This window comes from Fundulus heteroclitus, chromosome 4 (genome assembly GCF_011125445.2).
Source record: "Fundulus heteroclitus isolate FHET01 chromosome 4, MU-UCD_Fhet_4.1, whole genome shotgun sequence".
NCBI lineage: Eukaryota > Metazoa > Chordata > Actinopteri > Cyprinodontiformes > Fundulidae > Fundulus > Fundulus heteroclitus.
Genome location: NC_046364.1, coordinates 13,967,537 through 13,991,028, shown reverse-complemented (window position 1 = coordinate 13,991,028; position 23,492 = coordinate 13,967,537). Strand labels below are relative to the sequence as shown.

At 44.7% G+C, this 23,492-nt stretch overlaps 1 protein-coding gene across 12 annotated transcripts in view; it reads left to right on the top strand.

The window, feature by feature from the left end:
* The window catches only part of baz2ba (bromodomain adjacent to zinc finger domain, 2Ba), a 78,536-nt gene that overhangs the window by 17,610 nt on the left and 37,434 nt on the right, over positions 1–23,492 (top strand). The window lies entirely within an intron of this gene.

Genomic DNA, 23,492 nt, shown 5'->3' with positions numbered 1-23,492 from the left:
GGAAGACGCCTGCTTCTATTCAGACAGACAGATAGATAGATAGATAGATAGATAGATAGATAGATAGATAGATAGATAGATAGATAGATAGATAGATAGATAGATAGATAGATAGATAGATAGATAGATAGATAGATAGATAGATAGATAGATGTGTAAATTGGAATTACGTGCATGCAGTCAGTCGTTGAGGTATGGATAATTTTTTACATGCTTCTTGTGACAGTGGAAGGGGAAATTACACCTTGTAGCCTGAGGGGAAAGAATTTGTGTCTCGCTGCCTGTCACAAAACCTGAATAATGTTTCATCAATCCCAGCAACTACTATCATTTTTCAGCGCTTGTTCGCGAGCCCTCTTTGTTTCTCGCTGTGCTCCTTTCTCCCTGTGCCCTTTAAACCGGCGCTCTGTTAGATCAGGGAAGCGTTCGAGATAACGCCTAAACATTTAGTACTTTGTACTTGCCTCGGAGCGAAGATTGTTAAAAAAAGCCACTCCGAGGGTTGTCCTCGGGATAGGGAGACGTGCAGATTCAGATTTTTTTTTTTTTTTTGGGGGGGGGCTTTACCCGTCTCCATCGTTGTGTCGCTTTCACTCCCACTCATGTTCACTTGCCTCGGCTCCTGCCTCCCTCAGCCCGCAGCCGTCTCCACGGGCTTCGGCTCTGTCTGCAGGCGGACTTTTGATTCACCCCCGCCGCCAAACGGCCTCTGCTCTCCTTGTCCTCATGCAGCGCGGGGTGAGGCTGCTCCTTTCACAGACCCTTGTGCCATGAATCACTGCTCGCACCCAGGGATCCTCGGTGCACTAAGGGGCTGCCTGCCCACACCATAATGCGTGTGGTCATGAGGGGGGCCATTTTGAATGGAGTCCAGACAAAACAGCAGCTAAAGAACCCAAGCTGTGAGCTTTCTCATGGAGGGCAACAGCAGGAGTGGTGTGTGCTTGTGTGTGCTTGTTTGTGCTCTAATGTGTTTGCTGTATCAAAGGTGAGATGTTGGACATACAGTGTTTGGGTCTGGGCATTGTACTACAACATAATTGTATAGCAGGAATTTATGAAACATTAGGAGAAGCCCTCCAAACCTGATACTGCACAAACCTTTGAGCCGTGCACAGATGCGGTTTGCAATTTGAGATGCTCAGACTCAGCCCCGATGTCTGTTTGTTAAAAACAAAGGGTTATCCAGTGTTAGTAACAGGCTGCAGGTCACAGCAGTATTACCCAGAGGAAGGAAACTGTGTTCTTCTTGTTGTTGTTTATTTACTGGGCCATCTATCAGCTTCACATCTGTTGCTGTGTCACTCGCAAAAAGTTTTTAACTGTAACATTTTTTACTTTTTCCAGATATGAATTCAAGATTGGTCACTCAGACCTTTACTGACCAGTGACAAAGTTTGGCTTAACCTTGAAATCCAGGCCCACATTTGTACAACTAAATGTGGGCTTTGGGACCTTTTTGCTCCTTTGCAAATATATATGCCATTTAGAATCTAAACACTACCATTTTGTGCTTGTAAACAGACCACTTATGTGCTTAAACCATTCTTTATTGGCTTATTTTTGTTTGCAAGAAAGCATTTTCATGAATAATAGAGATATTTCATGTATAATTCAATTGTATATTATTTTTCAGAAAACTTTGTATTACACAATAACTCAACTGATTGTGGTTGTGATTCCCGTTTGGACCAATTACTGAGTCAAATGACATATTAGCACCCCTCACTGAACCAAAATAACTCCATGACCTTGATCCCTAGACATTATTTGTGTATCTATGGACAGCCCAGTTTCATACCCGAAACGGTAGAGTACACAGTGGTCAAAACCCTTAAAGTAGGAAAGGCTGACATGGCAGAATGACCTGAAACAGTCACAATCAAAGAAATATATTGCAGCAAATTCCTTGACAGGTGTAGTTTGGACTCCAAAAGAAAATGAAACAAGATTAAAGGTATGCATGAAAAACCTTAACTTGTCCATGATCCGATTAATTCTTTATTTTATTTAGTTGATTATTTTATCTAAACCGAAAACGAAGGACAGTAACAAACGAGTTCTCAGTTTACCTGTCTTCAATGTTTAGGAAAAGAACAAATGGATTTAACCAATCAATCAAGAAAAAACTTCTTACTAATTGGTACATCACTAATGTTAATTCAGCCTGTGTTTTTTTATACGGCGCCAATTCAATGCAAATGTTATCTCAAGGCGCTTCTCAAAACTAAGGGATCCTGTTCATATCCTATCGCTCTACATTCCTGAAGTTAGGAAACAGCTTCCAGTTTCCAGGTTTCTGTTCACAACACATTTCCTCAAAGCCTTCATGTGTTCTGTTGCTTTTTGGATGTTGTAAGCGCTTGATTAGATTTTCACTGATACGCACAACTTTCCCCGTCTTACCATTGCGCGTACATCAGTGTTAGCGAAGTTTTGCTGAATAACTGTTAACTAAAACAAAAGCATAATTTTAAGGTTGAGAAGATTTCCAAGAGTCGCGACTTCAGCGCAAAAGTAACAAATCAATCGTAGTTTATTTATAATTTATGTGCCACGCTGTTGTTTAAGCGCCATTTATAGAGTCCAGTGCTGTCCAAAGTCTTTTCACATCAACCCAATTCATTATTCAACAGTAAAGTCCGGTTTCTGTGTGGTTGGACGCTAAGTTCAATGCAATCGCAACACAATTCGGTCAAGTTCAATCGATAAAACGTCTGACCGAGAATTAATGTTGTTAAACGACTGGGAATGATGATGATTGGTAGATAAGATGTGAGAAACATTCACCATGTCGGCATACAGTGTGACTGTTGCTCATGTTGCTCTTATTATTGTGGTTATTTATGGAGATTATTTAGCAGACCAAGCTCGAACATTTTCTCCCTCTCAGTCTCTCACACACACAACATGCCAGCTGTTGCCCCATGAACGCCTCCAGGTTTATTGGGTCAATCTGCTACCTTTATGGCCAAACCACATCTCTCCAACTGTTGCCTCTCTTTCTGGCACAGACCGTTGTTTGTGTCTTGACATCCTCTACAGCTTCCTGTCCCCTTTCCCTCCCTCTCTAGGTCTTATTTCCTCCCCCCCCCTTTACTTCGTACCCGCACACACCGAGCAAATATCACAGCGCCGTGATTGCGGGTTTTTTTGCCCGTAAAACGTGCCTGTGGCTCCAAGAAGTTGGTCCCCGCAGGGCCTGCGTGTCTCGGGGGCCGCTCGGACGGGCCGGGTTGTAACCTGGATACAGCTGCAGACCAGAGGAGCCATTAACGGTGCCAGGAGGCCCCCCCCAGCTCCCAGCGAGAGCTCATTACGGTTTCTGTGCAGTCACACTCGTCCTATGAAACGAAGCAGTGTGTCTGGTGAAACTAGCCAGGACACCAAGCCGCGGGGAAACTATTACGCCTTGATTCGATGAGCGAGAGAGAGAGAGAGAGAGAGAGAGAGAGAGAGAGAGAGAGAGAAGGAAAAGAACCGCGAGAGGGAAGGTTCATCAAAACAGGAAAAACGGATACCAAGAATGATATTAATCATTAAACACATCCAGCTTTCCATGAACTGTACTGTGAGAGTGTGGGTATCTGTGTGTATTGGATATGATTTGCTCTTTGTTCAGTGTGTTTGCGTGCATGTTGCGTGCTCTCTGAGGCCCGTTTCAGCTGTCTGGGTCTGCTGTGCAGATGGCTGGATTGGGGCCTGGTGAATGAGATACCCCGTTTTTTGTTCCCCCCCCCCCCCTCTCTCTCTCCTCTGTCTCTTAATCTGTCTTCCTTTTCTTTCCCTTCCTTTCTTGTCCCTTTCATTTCCTCGATACCTATTCCTGCTAAGTTTCATTTACCAGTTACATCCCCGGCTGCCTCCTCTCTTTCATCACTGCATCTGCTGAGGGCCATCTTGGGCAGGGGAGAGTTTTGCACCACTCTATTTTTCTCTCTCCCCCTCTCCCTCCTTCTTTATGCGCCTCTCAGGCCTCGGTGCGGCAGCTATACGGCGTGGCTTTGGAATGAAATGTCTCTTAACCGAGCCTTGTGCCCCGGAGCTACGGTAATTGCAGGTGAAATTCAGCTTCCTCTTTAAAATGCCATCTCTCATTTCCAGTTACCGGCGCCCCCCCCTTCCATATCTCTCCCTCTCTCTCTCTGCCTCCCCCCCCCCATCCTGCGTCTCTCTCTCTCTCTCCCTCTGGCTGTCTTTCAGAGGCGTGTGAATCCCTCAGCCCCTGTCGCGTCTCTCTGCCCCAACAGACACTCCCACAATGCACAGCGCTGATGGTTGCACAGTGATATCAGCCATGCAGAGGGAAGGGAGGGCCGCTGCCTAGACACACTCAATATGTGTGTTTGTGTTTGAGCGTCAGAGTGCAACATCACTATGTGTGTGTGTGTGAGTTTGTGGGACAAAAAAAAAAGAAAAGCTGAAAGTGTGTGTTTGTTTGGGAGCGGGTGAGAATGAGCATACGCATCTGCGTGTCCGTGTCTGTGTGTGTGTCTCCGTTTGTGTGTGTACGTAAGGGGAGTTAGAGTGTTGCGTGTGTTTTAAGTTTGTGTGCGCGCGTGTGTGTGTAGCGTCAGCAAGGCATGAGCTGTGTAGAGGTGACATCAAGGTGAACACGGCGTGCAGAACGCTCTGTCGACTCGGGAGGCAGCAAATGGCTCTGTGGCAGATGGAGTCTTTGTCAGGGAAGAGAAATGGCAGCTCAAGAGCGTCGGAGACACCCCCCCACCACCACCACCACCAACACACATAAGTACACACACACACACACACACAATCTATACGTATGTAAATTAGCATCTATATATATCCACACATAGATAACGAGACCAGCATCAATATATGTACGTTTCAAATGGTCTCTTTTACACAGAAGGTCACTCAAGCTTAAATTCATAGAAGCAACTCGTTCTTAAACCCCCACATGTGCATAGTTAAATCCACACGGGCAAAATTTCACCTACTGGTGTTGACAAGCGTACATCTACACATCTACCCTCCCTCTCCCCCCCTCTCCCTTGCTCCTCGGTGAGCTGGACCAGCGGGCGGTGACCTTCCCCTGCTTGGAGGGTTCCCTGGCTGTTTGATCAATTATCCCTCTCCCATTGTTTACCAGGAAGCAGGAGCAGAGAGAGGAGAGCAGAGAAGGCTCAAAATGGCCACTGTCAGGTGGAGGGATCCATTTCCCTGCCAGCGTGTGTGGGGGGGTGGGGGTTAGGGGAGGGAGGGAGGGAGAGAAAGACCAAAGCCGTGAAGTGTGCTTAGAGAGAAGGGAGGAGCGCGAATTCCCCGGCAGATGAGGATGATGTGACATTATAGCGCAGGTACGGCTCTGACAGCCGTTAACATTTGTAATGCTGACATCATCCGGCCAAAAGGCGTCTGCGAGATCTCCCAAAAAGTTTGACCGTCCGACCATCAGTCATCGGTGTATAAATCTCCACAGAGCGTGTTTTCCCTCTACTTAGTGCACAAATCAGCGCAGGGAAAATTTAATGTCATGTCTGTATGATGACGCGTGCGCATGCATGTATGCATAATGCCACATTACTGCAGGTACACGTCCTATTTTTAGTGTGTAGAAGTGTGGCGGCGGGGGGGGGGTACTCTAAAGGTCAGGTGGCAGAGAGAAAAAAAGGAGTGGGAACAAATGATGCACTAAGCGAATGACACTCTGAGGTCCTGCTTTAATATGTATGTATCGCAGGTTGATGGCTGATTTCATTAGCGCCGCTCATTGTTATGCATAGATTGTCCTCCTGCAGCAAAATGAATATTGTATTCACACGCGCGCACACGCTCGCTCCCCTATACACGCCCGCGCCACAACAACTGCAATTTTTTTCCAGGGAATACTGTACCGTCTGATTTCTTGCGGAAGGACTTGAAGAAACGGGCGATGTTTCCACAGGCTGTTATCTGTGTCGGCTATAATTAAAACAATTTACAGAGCTGTCATTTTAACTGAGGTTTTCGGCGGAGCTGTGGACAATTGCTGTCAGGTAGTTGTGTGATTATTCTGAGGTCCCCGTTGATAGCGGAGAGAATTATTTTCAAAGCGGCGAAGAGAGGCTATCTTTGTTTAAATGACTTGAGCAGAACAAGTCGTTTTGTTGTCTGAAGGCTGAGATTACATTCTTCCGGGTCGCCCAAATATGTTGGACGGCGTCCATCGGTTTGTGTTTACGGGACACATCGTTGCACATAGTGAATGCATAGGCCGAGTGCACGAGGACGCCCTGACCGCCCCTTTGTAATCCTCTAAGATGACGGCGTTTCAGCTGGAATTCCAGTCCTTAGTGGGACATGAGCAAATGTTGACTGTGAGATATTAATAGCTATAGTGGGCGGAAAAAGGAAGGAAAAAAAAAAAAACCTTCTGCCTTTTTCCATATGTTTTGCAAGGAAACAGTCCAGATGGATTATCTCTTGGTCTGGAGCTTTCTGTTGCTTCAACCAGCTCAAATCCAAGTGGCGTCGGACTTGCCAGAAACACGCGCATATACGCGCACGCCCATGTGCTCGCTCTCCCCCCCCGCCCGTCTGAAGTACAACAAGCTATTACTGATTAACATGTCTAAACTCAGCCAGTTCAAAAAGCCAGCCTAACTCTTTTTTTTTTTTATTATTCGTCTTGCGAGCAAAACGGATGACGCGACAGTCTTTCTTCCTAACATACCTACCGTTCCTCGCAGGCGCACAGATATGTTTGTCGCCTTCCTATTTGTTGCCTGAGAAACCATGCTGGCTTGTCTTCTCACATTTCACACTCGGCTTCATCCCCTTAACCCTTAATGCTCAGCCTGGACGGGCTGCGTGACCTCCACAGTCACGGATGTTAGAGTCTTTGGCATCACAAGGGCACGAGTTGGGCTCTATTTTGCCCAGTGATTGTAAACACGAGCGGGAGCAGACTTCCTTGGATTAAAGATAAAGAGGGAATCTGTTGACACTCTTGGCAAACGCTTTGTCCCGTTTGTTCTCGCAGATTTCACTCATATTTGTTGTTTGCTTTGGATCCGAGTCGCTTTGCAATCCTAATTTCATAGCACTTGTTAGCTGCGTGGTCTTCTTGTATTTTAAGATCAAGCATTTAGATACAGACGTTCACACTTGGCCTTTTCTACACAGGAAAGGAAAGGCAAATCGCCCACACTTGCTTCTTTTTTTCTTCTTCTTTTCTTTTCTTTCCTGTTCTTTTTTTTTTCTTTTTTTTCTCCCCCTCTCTGAGCACATACACACACAAGCTCAGAACCACACAGAGGAGCGTTATGTGGTGTGACAGGACGGCACATATTTGGAGTTTCACAGCGGGCTGGCATTCCAGGACAGCGAGAGAGAGATAATGTCAGCGCGCTGCTGGTTAACTCACTGTTTTATCCCGTTTCTGGGCCACAAACCGTGAAGGGTGTCTGTTGGTGACACGCACAGCAACCCATATGCACCCACACCACGGGCCACTTTGCCTCTCTGAGCCAGCTGGGTGACAACAGCTTAAAAGATAAAAAAAAAAAAAAAAACACAGCAGTGACACACGACGCTCACAGACACGGCTTCCAGCTTAGACAAAAGCGGCGCTCTTGTGCTAGTTTCTTCTTCTTCTTTGAGACGTGGTTTCTGGAACCAGGAAGTGTGCCACACTGACTGACAGGATGTAGGATGGTGTCATATCGGTGTTTAAATGATAATAGCGGAGGTCGCAGTTTCCCCAAATAGTTTTTTTTTTTTTTTTTTTCCTCGTCTTCTTCCGAGCACGTATCGCTGTGCAGAAACATTCACTTCAGGGGGAATGCTTCGTGAGAGTCTTGATTCCTAAAAACCCCCGGTGGTGCTATATTCAAATGAAGAAGTCGTGAAATTCACAAAGTCAGCAGTGGAAAAATAGAAGAAGCTTTGTCTGTAAAACAAACAAACAAAAAAAAAAAACAAACCCACCCACATTGCTTTCAGCTTTGTTGTGACTTGTTTGTCGCTCGTTCGAGGATTAAGCCCCCCCCCCCCCAAAAAAAAAGACAAAAAATAAAAAAACATGGTACTTAAACACCCTTGGCTCCAAAGGATATGATGTGGGCACCCATCAGCACAACGGTGCGAAAAACACGACAAAAAAAACAAAAAAAGTGGAGCCCGTGAGACATAAAGTGGAAGATTCCCCCCCCCCCCCCCCCCCGATGTGTATGCATGTCAGGTGCCTGTATGCTATTGTTGCTTTCATCATCGGTGTGTGTTGTCGTGTGCAGCTGTTTGCTCTCCAGTCAGTTTACCGTGCAGCGAGAGCTAGCCGAGGTACGACAGCGCGGCGTTCCTCTCCACTCTGAGCTTTCTCTCTGATTTCCTTCCTAACATCTGTCTTTGGCAGGTGCGTGAAACCAAAAGGTCCTCTCTCTCTGAGCCTGGGATGCAGCTATCACTAGCAACTGTTTGTTTCTCTGTGCGTGTGTGTGTGTGTGTGTGTGTGTGTGTGTGTGTGTGTGTGCACGCATTTGTGCAAAAAGAAAAGAGAAGTAGAGGAAGAAAGCAACACAGAGGGTCCTTCTCTCCACCCACTCTTCGGGATGAGTCACTTTTGAGCCCTGTGTAATCCAAGCCCGTGTTTCATGTGTGTGAGCAGACAGACCCTGAGCAACGGTCTCGGTCCTGGCTCCCTCTGGGGCAGTGAGTGGGTGAGACACAGCTATCAACATCAAGCACTAGGCAGCTTCGGTTTCAGCTTCACTAAATAAAAAAAAATGTGAAAAAAAAAAAATCTGCCCGTCCTGACATAGGCTGCGAGACACAAATGAAACACAAGCAGACACTCATGGAGAACCGGAGCTGTTATCCGTTGCTCCCCTTTAGCTCCTCCTGAAATGATATCAGGTAGCTAACTATAGGGACTGTTGGCAGGACTCACGAGAAAAGGCCTGGGTCCATAGGACAGGGCGACACCCGGACCAAGCTTTTAGTATCGGTGTGCGTGTTTAATAGTCTCGACGTGTAAATCCACCCGTGAAAGCGTGGATCGCCAACCGAGCCACCTTTTGACGCCGTCGACAATGGAGGCTCAAATATTTTGACTCCTCATGTGAAATCACTCCGGGAAAAGTGTGGTGGAAATGGAGTCGTGTCACAGGGAAAAGAAAAAGGTTGTTCCGTTCTGTGGATGTTCTGCACAGCTTTTCAAAGCGCTCCACGGCGGGTGTGACAAACTCCTTTAAAGGCACATCTGGGCTTTTAAAATGGGTCTTGTACGTTTGGCCCCTCAGGGGAGGAAAAAGTGTCCTGGAGAGAGCAGCAAAGAGAAGTGACGCTTTAAGAGACGGTAGAGCGAAGCTGTTACACATTACCGTGCTCATTCATGACGTTTTATCCTTTAGGCAGACAATTAAAACTATAACAAGCCCATAGATCACCTTCTGTGAAATGTTTGGCTTCCATTTAATTCCCTTTCCTGTTAGCAAATATAATATATTCTACCCGTTTCCTGCCTCCACCCTGCACTGATTTGATCATAGAAAAGGATCTTATCCCATATTTAAGCATTTACACACCTTTATGTTTGGTGTGTCTTTTAGATTTATTTACAGGTTCATAGTTGGAGGAAGCCGCCTATAAATTTTGCATGCTGGGTTTGTTTTTGTACTCCAAGGTTTTTTGGCTACAAACGCCTCAGTTATTTTAAAAGTGGTAACTCTTTTACTGTAAAAGAGGCTTTGGGGATACTTGTTCAAAGCAACAGGTGGTTTCTTTCCTGCAAAAAAACAACAACAAAAAAAGGCCTGTAGAAACATGTATCTAAAATCCAAAATAAATCACATTTTCTTTCAATTCCTTCACTCTATCAAGAATAAAAAGATCATTTCAGTTAACAAATAAAAAATAAAAATAAAATTATACACATCTTCAGGTTTTGGATCTCCCAAAGAAAAGAGCTAAAGCATTGTTTTTTTTTTTTTTTTTTTTTGCCGGTGGTAAAAGCCAGATTTCAGGTAAATAAACTCCAATAATACGTTTTCCGTTTAAAATTGATCATTTTACTTAATTAAATGTGCTAATAGATGTGGAATGTTTTGTTTGTTTCATTACGACTCTTTATTTACATTTCCTAATTTTCCAGAATGTTTATGTGATACATTTCTGGCATGGCTGTATGTTGTTGCATTTCATTCATTCATTCATTCATTCATTCATTCATTCATTCATTCATTCATTCATTCACTCACTTAGTCTCTATATGTATTTAGGGAAGTTACATAAGAACTGCAGCAAATTGCCTTCACTGGCACAAAAATGTTAAGCGCCCATCATGCAGAAAATGGTTTTATTCATGCAGTTTCAGGCTTGCCTGGGAAATATGGCGTGTACTGTATTTAGAGTGCTGATGCTTTGTCTTGATTTGGGAACGCGCTGCAAGTTTGTTTCACATAGCAGAGGGGTGTTAGGTTTGTTGCCTTATAAATTCACACAAAGCTACTTTCATGCTTTGTTTATACACCGCTTACATGATTCGTTGGAGCAAACATCCCCACAAGGCTTCAACGTCACTGCAGTCAGTAAATGTCGCAAGAAAACGAGTTTGATTAAGAAATCCTTTAAGCACAATCCCAGGGCCGATTGTTCTTTAAAATTGGGACAAATGTTCTATTAATGATTTATGATTGAAAAAAATAATTATATTGCGAGTTTTGGTCTTTGCGTTATTGTATGTGGGTTAAATCAGGATTAATAGTGGCTTTATCGTGTCCTTCCAGCTGCGTGTGATTGCTGTTAAAGGCTTCTTATGTATATAAAGAGGTTGCTTGCACAACTCTTACCGATCGGTGTTATTACTGACCTAACCTTTCTAACTGCGTGCCGTGTTTTATATTGAATCACTTTAAATGGGAAACCCTATGCATCCCTATGGGTCCTCTGAGTAAAATACAAATGTAAGACCTCCAAATTCCATCCTTTAGTTAACCATTCTGCATCTTATAAACCCCAAATCATTTTTCAAATGCCTTGTCTGCAGTCCTATCCCGATACCGTCCATACATCAATCAGGCCGCGGTGACGGCAGTTGTGAATACAGATTACATTGCAAAAACAGTCTTTATCTGAATGTTAAAACCAGGCCAAAAATCATCATGTTTTGTATTCACGCAAACAATTTGTCATGAATTGATTCATCTGAGTTACCTTTATAATGAGTAATGTGCTGCTGCAGCATTGACTTAATGCAAACCTTACAGTTCAGTCAATAGGCTGACATGTAAAAGCTTGCCGGGACCTTTGCGAGATACTAAGATTAAGCTTTCCTCCTGTGCTCCGCAAGCTTGTTGAAGGAAAAACAAGATCTGCCCGGCATGGTGATGAGGGTTTTAGTTTGGTTTTAAAAAAATAATGGTTAAGGTGGGTTTTGTTTTTGTTTTTTTGCTGCTGGAGCTCAGAGCGAAGTGAATCCCAGGCTTTATTTGACTGGAGTTGAACGTTGAACTGTCACACTCACTTTCCACGAACTCAGCTGTTGGACTCGTGCAAAAGCCACTTTTCTCTCTCTGTGTGTTTTGACTAAGTTTAGTGATTTTCATATAATATGGATGCACTTCAGTGGGTGTTATGGAAGCCGTGTTTATGTTTGCTCGTTTGTCAGTGCCTCTGGCTGCGTGGGTCTGTGCATACATGTTTATGTGGTTTTTACAAGTACAAAGATATCCCAAGGCTACCCCCCCCCCCCCCACCCCTTGCTCATTACAAATGCTAATGTCACATTAATAAAATCGGCTTAGTTTAAGGTTTATAGCGTAGCCTACACTAAGAGATTTGGCCCTGACACTTCCCACATATTTCAAGTCGAGTCACATTTTTTTTCCTGTGGGCATACTATTTTGAGTTACTTTAAAAATGCACTGGCCCTAAGTGAAGCTTCGGAGGTAAAGTTTAGGTCACGGTTGCCAAGGTTTGTCAGCATTTTAAACCGTCGGGCCACGTGCTGCCGGCTTCTCGGCATCTGAAAGGCGAGTGTTAACCTGGGTACAGCGGTAATGGCTTCAGCGCGGGTCTGGCTAATGTAAACATTGTGTTAATGTGCTAGCAGCGGCGTGTGGAGCCTCTAGCTGTTAATCATTGCTCAACAGAGAGCTCGTCGGGCACAACAATAATATACCTGAGAGTTAATCAAAGCTATAGATTCCCTGTTTATGCGGACGACATATTCGCCGGCTGGATTTCTAATCGTTGGGCCTTTCCGCCGAGCACGTACCGTAATGTCAGCAGCCATGATTCTGAGGCTCAGATAAAAATGTGAGTAAACAACCGCTTTCAGATGTTCTTATCTAAACGCAACGTTCCCGTTGTGCTAATTCGTCCTGTAATAGCGTTGTGCTTGTGCGCTCCGTATGTATTGTTTGTGGAAGAACATGCAGTCTAAAGGGACTAGTGCTTATCATTAGTGTCCTTTTTTTATCATCACTTTAAAACTTTTGATTATGATAGGGGGCCTTTTTTTTTTTTTTAGTTCTGCTGTCTTCACTTCTTGCTTCAGTTTTATATAATTTTATTTCACATTAAAAAAAAAAAAAAGGTCCAAGCGCAGAACAAGAAGGCAAGACTGGGTTTTTCTAATTAAAAGCCAGCGTTGTAAAATTGATTAGATTATGCTAATGAACGGAGATAATATCTTAAAAGCAGTGTGAGGGAAAAGAGATAGAGGCAGTGGAAAGGAGTGACAGTCCAGCCGCCATTACAAGCTGCTGATTTCTGCAGAGTGCTTCATAAAATGTCAGAGCGCTTCTCCCTGAGCAAGACACTGAAAAATGGCAGCGCTGTGATGTGCTGGCACCTCACCTGCTGCACTGGCTCTCTGTGTGTGTGTGTGTGTGTGTCTCTCCCTCTGAGTGTGTGTGCGCGCGGAGTGAGGAAACCGTGACAGTGTGTTTATCTGCGAGAGTGTGTGTCTGCCTGTCTGTGTGCATGTGTGTGTTTCCATGTCCGTGCGCGCGTGTGTGCGCGCGTGTTTGTGTCCATGCTGGCCTCCCTCCCATGTTGCAGCCAAGCAGAACAGAGTGGCCGACTGCCTGCTGCTTCGCCTCCATCTCTGTCAATACAACGCCATTCTCTCCCAGTCGGTCATTTTCACATGTTTAACATTAGCCGACGCACCCGTTCGAGCAGAGAGGAGCGCGGCCGGCTGACACCCCGGGCTTTAATGCCGCCGGGTTTCCTCTCTCTCTCCTCAAAACTTTGCTTTTGTCGCTCTGAAACTCCCCCGGTGTCGTTTAAGGACCTTCACCTGATCGCTGCATTTGGAAAACAAATGTGAGCAGAGCACACCCTCTCCCCGCTGGCCGCCTCTCGTCGAGTACACGTTTGACTTTGCAGAGCATTTGTCTTGTTTGCGTGGAAGAGGAAGCAGGGTGTGTTTTATTTTTGTTTTATTTTAATGAAGTCATTATATTCAGGCGTCATTAACATGGATTTAAATGGAAAAGCATGAAATAATAGGGAGCTGGCAAGACAGAGAGAGAGAGAGAGAATGGGCAGAAAAAAAGGTGTCAAGGTGACAGAGGTGTGGAAGGGAAAGCGAGAGGTGCGAGGAGCCTTTTCATTTAATAATGTTAATAGCTAACTGAGCCGCTAACTGTGTAGCAAGGGTGGGAACCCCCACCCCCTTCACCACTCAGACTATCAGCCATCACAATTCTGCATTTAGTGTGTGTTTAATAATGCTGCGGAGAACAAACGTGGCCCTCCCTAGATTATATTTCAGGAGCTGATTATATGTTATGCGATGAAAATGGTGAAAATGGATATTAGAATCGTTTCTTTTAAGCGAATCACGGCTTATTGATATCTCTGCGGCATGGGGTGTAATTTTATTTCTCATTAAACGGAACCGTTTGTTTTGGTGACTTGTGATTCATCGAGCGGGTGTGAAGTCTTGAGTCACCCGAGGTTACCTGCTGTCAGCAGAGTGGCCCTCGCGCCTAAAATAACTTTAGATTTCTAATAGTGAACTCTGATCCAAGTTTCTAGGAGGGAAAAAAAGAGAAGTAGTTCACAAAAAGACAAAAATGTATCACGTCGGTAAAATCGTTGATGTTTCTAAAGTATTCTCTGTCTAAAGTCATCGGGGTTTTTAGGGACAGCTCTGGCTCAGCGGGAGGAGGCGTTTTCTGGAGATCCGTAGGTTGTGACTTTGATTCCTGCTTTTCCCACCACACCTCAATGAGTTCAAGGCACCTAATCCCAAATTGCCTACCGATCGGTGTGTGAATATGTGAGAACGGTCAGTGAGGCAGGGTGAACTTCTGTGTAAAATCGCTTTGAGTGGTCGGTGTGACTAGAAAAGCCCTACATAGGTTGAGTCCATTCTCTGGGTTTAATCTAACGTCAGCTGAATGACAGAAGGAGTCGACCTGGATAGCAATCTGCTTTTCTGAGTGCCGATAAAGTCCCAATGTATATGGGAGCTGCTGCAAAGGCTTGATTTCCTCTGGTAATGCTTTTCCTTAGTAAAGCTTGGATAATCTCTTCAGCTTCCCCCGAGGACGCAGAATACTTACTAGTTTTATTTAAAAAAAAAAAAAAAAAAGCTCAATATTATCTTTTTTCTAAAGTGAATTATGAGGATTTACTAGTGCTTGCTTGTACAGATTATTGTTAGCAAGTCGTAATCAAGAAAACACACACTGTCTGATAAATCCAGTGACACCCTAACCTAGATTAAACAAGGGATTAATTACCTGCTCATAGACTACAAGAAGAATAAATATTTGAATCTCTGATCTAATAAGTTCTTGGTAAAATTGTTTTGTTGTTTAGAGGCAACTTTAGCCAGCCGAAGTTTAATGACATCCAGATAGCCCAGCAAGGTCTGCTTAAATAAAAAAAATGCACAAACCTAGCTTTTATTAGCTGAAATTAAATTAGTTAGATTTGTTTTTTAATTAAGCTCCACAATGCCGATTCATATTTTGACCAATTTAGATTGTCTTTCAAAGGACTACAAAGCACACATTATTATGTGTGTAAACTGTCCTGTGCTTTGGTCACAAGATAAAATAAACCAACACCTCCCTTCTTCACGCTCCTCCTTAAAACCCGGCCCAGTCATCGGGTCAAAGTTCCTTGCTGTCTTGAAATGATCTCAGATGCAGTGCGGGCGATCTCCATTATCCAGCAGTGACACAGCAGCTTTTGTCATACGTACCTGCTCATTATTAAAATAAATTCAGTTTAGTGCTTACTAAAGAGAAAAAGCGGACAGCGAAACAAACTTTCACTGTTTTAGTAACGTGAAACTTCTTCAAAAGGTGTGCTTTAGAAAGGTTTCTCTTGTAATATCAACAAATGTGTCATCGATTCCATCTATATATATACACACAGGTTGGGGATGCCGTGTGTTTTTCTCTCGGCACAGAAAACCTAACTCTGACTACGTTAAGCAGTAAAAGTATCAGTAACACACACCTTTCCAGCTTAGGAGCAATATCCAATCAGCCTTTGTGGTGCTCACAGAAAAACTTTCTGCTATTGAACCTCGTATCAGTCCTGTCACATTTGCCCAGGGGTCTCCTATCATTGGATTTGCAGAGGAGTGGCACGTTAACCCTTTCCCCTTCATGCGTCTGGACAGAGGGGGCTCCACCGCTCTGTCACCGTCGCTTTGTTTCGCTCTTTGACACGCATGTCATTCGCACCGCGCATATCTGGAGTACCACCCTCGCCAATTTTCCTTTGCTTTTCATACTCCGTGTTGTCTCTTTTTCTCTTCAGTATTCTTCAATAACAGATGTTAATTACAGTTATTTCAGTTTCGTGTCTTTTCACGTGTGTTCTGCTTTTATTTCAAGATGCACGTTTAGCAGAACGAGTGAGCCTTCTTCACAAATTTCACTCACAACAAAGCACCGGGGTTTATTACATCCATTTTATGTAATTATATGTGACTGTGTTGATACCAATGCTTATTCTGATTACCCAGAAAGCTGGGGAGCCTATGCCTGATATTTAGTGAAGATGTGTTCTTTGTCTTCTCTTTTGTGTTCACTTTTTGTTGTTTTAATGACAAATTAGATGCGAAACTGCTAAGCTAAATGAATATTAACACTTTTTCTGTCTAATTACATGGTTTATGCATTGTCCTCACAATGAACATTATTTCCAGCTCTAATTGGCACACAAATGTCTGCCACTATGGATCTTTTTCTTCTAAAAAAAAAAAAACATGTTTGCACAAACCCTTCATCTTTCCTACTTAAGTATTCATCTTTTTTACCTTGAAATGGTTTTAGATCCTCCTGATAAATCCATCTCCCCCAGAAAACGAGGGAACTGTCAGCATTTGCCAACATTGGATTGCGTTGTTCGGTTGTGTCATGTAAGGTCACATTTTGCAGTGAAATGGTGCAAAGGGTGCAAGTTGTATGTGGAATTAGCATCTAAACATGATGACTGAATCTAAGTTGCAGCTTTAGTTGTTGTGGTTCATTGGTTTGATAATGAATTACAGAAAGCGAAGCTCTGTAAAATGTGAAGTTTGAAGTCTAGAAATGATAAGAACTCACCACACCTACCTGCCTGTGTGTGTGTGTCTGTGTGTCATGCACCAGCATGATATTCTCTGGAACACGGGGCATGTGTGTTTCCAAACTCCTCCAGAGTCATCAGAGATTCTTATAGACAGAGTGCGGTCAATGACAAACAGATCTGGTTGGGCCTGTCGGACAAAAGAAATGAATAAAACAAAATGTAATGAGTGGTGAGACAGACAGAGACGAGTGTGAGTGGCTAGCAGAGGGAGAAGGGCAGATTCATCAGGGATGATTGCCTGATGCACACCTCTGGTTTTTTGATGTGAAGACCCTGCTACGTTACCATGGGGAGAATAATTAGCTTTGGCTGGATGCAGATGCGAACGAGCGGAAGAGATGAGAATTTTATTATTTAGCTTACTTTATGATACTTAGAATAGTGGGTATGGGCGCATTTACACACAAACACACATGCGCACGCACACACACACGGATTTTCTTTCCTAAACACATGCACACACACACAACGTGTCTTACAACCACCTCTTTCTCTTCTATTTATGGCCAGGAAATGGGAGTAGTGCTGTGTCTGGTTGAGCTGAGTAACACTATTCTGTCACACATGGGCTTGACATCAAACACAAGTGACAAGCCTATCCTATTCCCCTCCACCGAGTCATCACCATGTCCCAAAATCACATTATTGTCACTGGGAACCCAGCGGAGACGGATGGTGAGAAGGGCTTCTGATTCCCGCCTCTGGCATCTACAGTATGCTTGAAAAAGGCAAATAAAGCCATTTGGCAAGAGATGATTTCTTGTCTGTTCCAAAATATACAGAATGTATGTGGCACGCCGTCTGCTTCTCGCGTTCCCATCTAAAGCCTCTTACGGCTATATCGTGACACGTGTGTAGTGGAAACCGAGCACGGAAAGTCTTTTACTGCTAACGCCACATTCAACCACATCATTACCTTTTCACCCTGGCAAGCGGTAAGCAGGAGCTCTTGCCTGGTAAGCTCCAGTGTTACATGGAAACAGGAAGGCAGGCAGCGGTGTGGCTGTAATAGGACCTGCGGCCAGCGCAACTGCCAAGGCTAGCCGAGGCAGGGCGAGAAAGGTTGCCCGCCCCCCTACATGCCCTGCTCTGCCATCTGTCACCGGGCAGGACCGGTGCCGAGGGAGGAGTCTGAGTCACTAGTTGTTGTCACCTAGACGGGCCAACGGGGGCCTGCTGCCTCTTTGTACCCCGTTCATGCGTTGGCGCAATTCGCTGACTTCACTGGCTGTCTTAAATATCCTGTTTAAATGTTTGTTCAGTTAATCAGAAGGCTAGAAATGTATTTTAAAGAAAAAGGCCTGCAATCAAATACTTAAAAGTAATCAGAAATGACACGGGAGGGTGAGGATGTGTAATTATCCTATGTTTTATTCTTTTATCATTACCTCCTAAAACAAAAACTAAGAATTTAATAACACTATACTGTAAACCGTGTTTGCTAGTCCCAAAACAACTGATTATGATTGTGATTATTGCTGTTTGAACTATTTCATCACTTTTTGCACCAAAAGATCATTAATATAGTTTGCATAAATCGGTCAGACTGTTAACCAAACGCAGCCAGGGCTGTAATGGGATGGCAAGAGATCTTGGAGTAATAAAGTGCCAAACTAGCTGGCGTTATTTCAACTCTGCATTTGATTAATCCGTTTACATTATTTCCTATCAGCGGACTTTATGTTGATGTTTGCTCTTGTTCTGAGAAACCATATCCACAGTTGAGCCCTGAAAAGGGTTGGGTTTAAAGTAATCTTATGTTTTTACCTACGCATATGTTTTTTCTGCTGATTAGAAGTATTATTAAAGTCTTGGAGGGGTCCAGACTGAATCTAAATTTGTCGAGGGAGAGAAATATTAGGGTGATGCTAAGGATGCCTTCCAAACTCAAAGACTTGGAGCTCATCACAAAAGTCAGATCACTAAAACACCAGAACAGGCAAAAAGCTGCTCAGCAATAGTTAGACTGGTTTGACTAATGTAAATCCAGTCCTGGAGGGCTGCTGTCCACGAGCGTTTGGACGTGTCTCTGCGTCAACGCACGACTCCAATGTGAGCTCTTTAGCAGAGCCATGCAGAGGTTGACTGCATGCTAGTGAGCTACTTTAGTTGGCAAAGAAACACCTCGTCAGGCTGGCTGACGACATCAGGTTAAAAAGCTAATGACGGAGCCTTTGTCTCTTTCTAATAGTCTGTGGTTACGCTGTGGAAAACTAACGGAGACAGATTGACAGAAAACATGCACGTGATTTGTAATCCCCCCCGAGAAAATCCCTACCTGCTAACTGTTAGCTGCTAAAAATGCTAAAGTTAGCATCGTCAGCTGATTCTTAACGATGATAAACCAAAAGACCGTTTGCCTGGTTTTAAGGCCTCTGGACTGCACAGCTCAGGCTCAAAACACCTAAACTGATTAAAACTTGACCTCATAGTCCTACCCTGTAGAGAGATTCTTTTAAAAAAAAAAAATAACAGGTTGATCTTAATAACACCTTTTATTTTATTTGTGAGAGCACGAATGGGCACTGACCAGCGATATTTGATACATACTAACCAAACCTGGATGGAACCATATCCATAAAAGAACGTTTGCCATCGACGAAACCTTTGCTTCACTTTTCAAAACGGATCAAAACTGGATCCATAATTTTCCCCAAAATATTGTTCATGTCTCATTTTGTTGTCGTCGGTATTTCGATTGGCCTTTATCTCGTGAGCTGGACCTGTTGCCATGATGACCCAGGCCAGGTCTATTATCACTGCTTTGTCCTGAGCAGTGAAGTTGCACTCCTTAATGTTACTTAAGTAACCTTTTTGGTGAGTAAGCTTGAATTTTAGAGCAGTGTTTGTTTTTTATGAAGCAGGGTCAGAGCCAGAGCACTTCTGAATTTAGTGATCGCTTTTAACCGTCATTACGATAAATACCACGAAACACCAGATAAAGCCTGTTTCATACTGCTAAAAAGGCAACCAGTCATGTCATTTCCTGGCTCATGGTGCCGCTACTTGAAGGGTGGCTTCGGGTAGGAGAAGATGCACCGAAGGAGCCTGTGCGTGCACTTTAATGTAAGCAAGATGAGCTGAAATATTAAGAATTCATCGCTGTCTAACATCCACATCCGAACGCTGATGGCGTGTGTGTAGAGCACGGATAAGACAGCAGATAAAACTACAGAGCGTCCCCGAACTACAACTAAAAAAGGATAAAGAAAGATTCAGAATGACTGGTGAATCATTTGAGCAGCAGTCATAGCGCAGAAAGTAGTTCTGTGTGTGTGTGTGTGTGTGTGTGTGTGTGTGTTACACCTTTTGATAGTGAACGATCCATGAAAATGATTGATGTCAGCTGATAAGAAGAGGAGCGTCTTGATATCGCACTGACAAATGACTGTGTTTTCTCAGCATCGGTTTTATTGTTCCCGTGTTGTTGTTGTTTTTTGGAAGCGGCAATGCAGGAGGGGGGGGGAGGACAAACATCACGGCGACTCTTAAATGCAGCTGCTGATTACTCACTCCAGGGCTTTCTGTTGCCCGTAACCCTCGACGTGACACACTTGGAACGTCGACTTGCTGTTTTCCCCCACCGTCAGCCGCTCAGTGCAGGACACTTGAAGTGGGGTCTGGGCTCGACACAGTTGGGGATCACAATAAAAGGCAGGAAGTAAGCGATCCAAAGGAGAGGGTGAATGTTGCAAAAGCAGCCATCATATAGTCTTTGTCGTCTGTGGCGCGGAGGGGGAAAAAAAAAAACACAAGGAAGAGAGAGAGAGAGAGAGAGAGAGAGGGAGCTGGGAGCCACCGTGTGTCTTTGAATGAGGTCAGGGCATCATGGGGGAATAATGCATTTCCCTTCTCTTGCGCCAGGCGCTCCTTCCATTACGGCTGGAGAAGAGACATTGTGTCCACACTCTGATTACCACTGATCCATGCTGATGACTCTGTTGGCGGATTATCTCAGTTAGTATCAGCCATCTGTTACTGTGTGTACGTGTGTGTACGTGTGTGCACTTGTGTGTGTGTGTGTGTGTGTGCGCTGATGGGTAAGGAGAAAAGGGGCCGGATTGAGACACGCAGGAGGTTTTATAGTTCGGGGCTGTGACACACATCCAGACAGACCCTTCCGCACGATTGTTTCGCCAAGCTGCCGCACGTGTAATCAAGCGGCGTTCCTACCAGCGCTAAACGCGCTGCCTCTCCTCTACGCCGCCGTGGCCTCCTTTTTAGATGCGACTGACAGGCGAAGGCTCCTATACGAAGGCCACATGCAATCATAAAAGCGCAGAGCTGTTTATAGCGACGCTATCTCCTGAAGGGCCGCTGCATCCAGCCGCCATTAGGTGCATGCGCTGACAGCTGGGCGCCGCGTCGTGTTGGTGGACGTGACTGTGAATGCGGCGCTGGAGCACATCTTATAAATCATAGTTCAGCCATTAGCATAAATTCTGCCTCTCCTTGCATCTGCGAGGACCCGCTGTTTCTGGCTGCGGCGCTCGCCGCTGATTGGTCGTCGCTCCAGTCAGATTGATTTAGCCGTTCACGGAGATTATGCCGCTCGCCTTATCCCGCCACTGTTACGTACCGTTAATTACCTATAAAATCAAGCTAATTCCGATGCTAAATCCATTTTAATTTCTTATAATTAAGTCAGGATTGGATCCTTAAATACCTTGGCGCTCTATTATTGCTGCAATCATTGTTGTGGCTGTGCGTTTGGTGGTACATTGCAGAGCTCAATCTTATTATTGTTATTAGATTTAATTGCTCTAAGTGATCAGTTTGTGGTTGTCAGAGGAAGATGGACTTGCCTCATAGACCCCCCCCCCCCTTCCCACCCCTCCGCTGTCCTTTCCCACTCCATCTCTCATCCCAGAAAGAGGCCCTTTGAGAGATGGTAAGAGATGAGAGAAGATGAGGGGGAGGGTAGCTCTGCTTTACACCTCTGCAAAGGAGGGATTGCTTTTTTGTTGTTTGTGATGGGGGGGGGGGGGGTGAATCAATTCTGCTCACATCATCACGTTTTGACAAGGCGAGGCATTAAGTGCAGATATTGAGGAACGACAGGAATAGTTTACAGCCGGCGCTTTATCTTCTCTGCTCTCTTTCCTTCACTCCTGCCCTTCCTTCCACAACAAAATCCGAGTGCATTGTTTTTGCTTATTCTCCTTCTTTCTCCGTCTCTCTTTTCTCCTTCCCCCGCCCCCCCCCTGAAAAGGTGGGGAATGATCCGCTTCACTTACCAGCTGACACCACATAAGCTCGCTCGTCCTCGGAGACGCGAGCCTTTTGTTTTCCGCGTGCGTTATGATAATTACGAAGGGCCACAGCTCCTCTTCATTTTCGGCACGCTCTTAATGATACTTAGATTTGTCATCCGGAGCATCCACGGGAGGAGAAGAAAGCAGCCTCTTTTTTTATTATTATTATTATTATTATTGCGGGGAGATCTATTTTTTCCCCCTTGTTTTTCTTTTTCACCCTAACCTGGCATTTAAAAGGTGACGACAAGAGCGAAAGAGCATAAAGTGTGACAGCTAGTCGTGCAATACAGAGGGGGGGGGGGGGGCGTTTCTCACTGAAATAAGACTAAAACTCCTCATCTTCACTCATCCAGAAATGTATCCCTGTAACTAACCTGCAACACTTACTTACTCACAGTAAAGGTTCGTAATCTGGCTCTTTTTTTTCCTTCTTTTTTTTTTTTTTTTTTTTTTTAACCCACATGCTGTCACCTTTCAAAAAAGTCCATTCGGAGGACCTTTGACCTTGCTCATAATTACACCGCCACCATCTTTTCCTCTGCAGCGGTGGCAGTCATGGCCGCCCAAGTCCGATGGCACACCAGCCTCCTCCCCGCGGACTGCAGCAGGTTTTCTTGTCATCCGCGCCTCCTCTCTCCCTCTCTCCCTCTCTCTTGTCAGTGTTGCTCCTGGCGAAAGGCTGATACTTGATATTCAGAGGATAGCAGCTTTTGTCTCAGAGATTTAATCAGTGGCTCTGCTCCCACTGCAGAGGGGCGATGGAGGGAGGGAGCGAGGGAGCGAGGGTGGAGGGGTTGGCAGGAGAGAGGGAAGTAAGGAGAGATGGAGGCAGAGACTGTTTATGTGTAATGACACAATAACAAAGCCTGCCTGTAAAACACAATCTGCAAACTGTGCTTTTGAAGGGGATTTTCAGCCCTGGATTAGTGTCGGGCAGAGGGATATGGAAAAGGAGAAGAGAGAAAAGAGTCAGGTTGATGTGATAGACAGGGGAGGTGATTTTGTGTGTGCAGTGGGGGGTTGAAATCTGTGTATGTGTGTGTGTGTGTGTGTGTGTAATTTCTCTTTAACTGTTTTGTATTTATTCGGCTCCAGAAGTCAGCGGCTGTGTGGGCACTGACACATTGTCCTCTCAGTTGTAAGCAAAAAAGGGGGATTAAAGCTGACAAATATGAGCAAAATATGCGGCTGCCTGGATGACCAAAATGCCTCTTGTGAGGGTTTATGCCCCTGGTTGGTTGGTAATAGCTGCCGTGGCGACTCTTTGAGCCTGTTAATGGAGAGCCGCCGAGTTGGTTAATGCACACATCCGCTAAAAAGCATGTCCATTTTGGCCGTGGCTCCAGCTGAAAGGACTCAGAACAATGCAGTCTTTTAAGGCCTCAGAGAGATCTTTTAGGTTGGAAGATGCTTCTTTTTTTTTTTTTTTTTTTTCTCCTTGCCTCCCATCAGGCAGGTGTTACGAGGGGTTTTTCATTAGGGGGAGACACAGGTGTTGAGATGAGATGCACAGGTGTGCACAAGTTCTGCTTTTGGAGCTCCTACGTAGCAGAGAGACGGGGGGATGACAAAGAAAAGTGACAAATGTGTTATTTGTCTATTTGAGCTTGAGTTTTTTTTTTTTTTCCTCTGACCCGTGTCGCTCCGAAACATCCCACTCCAGCAAAGCGTCCTGTCGAGGAT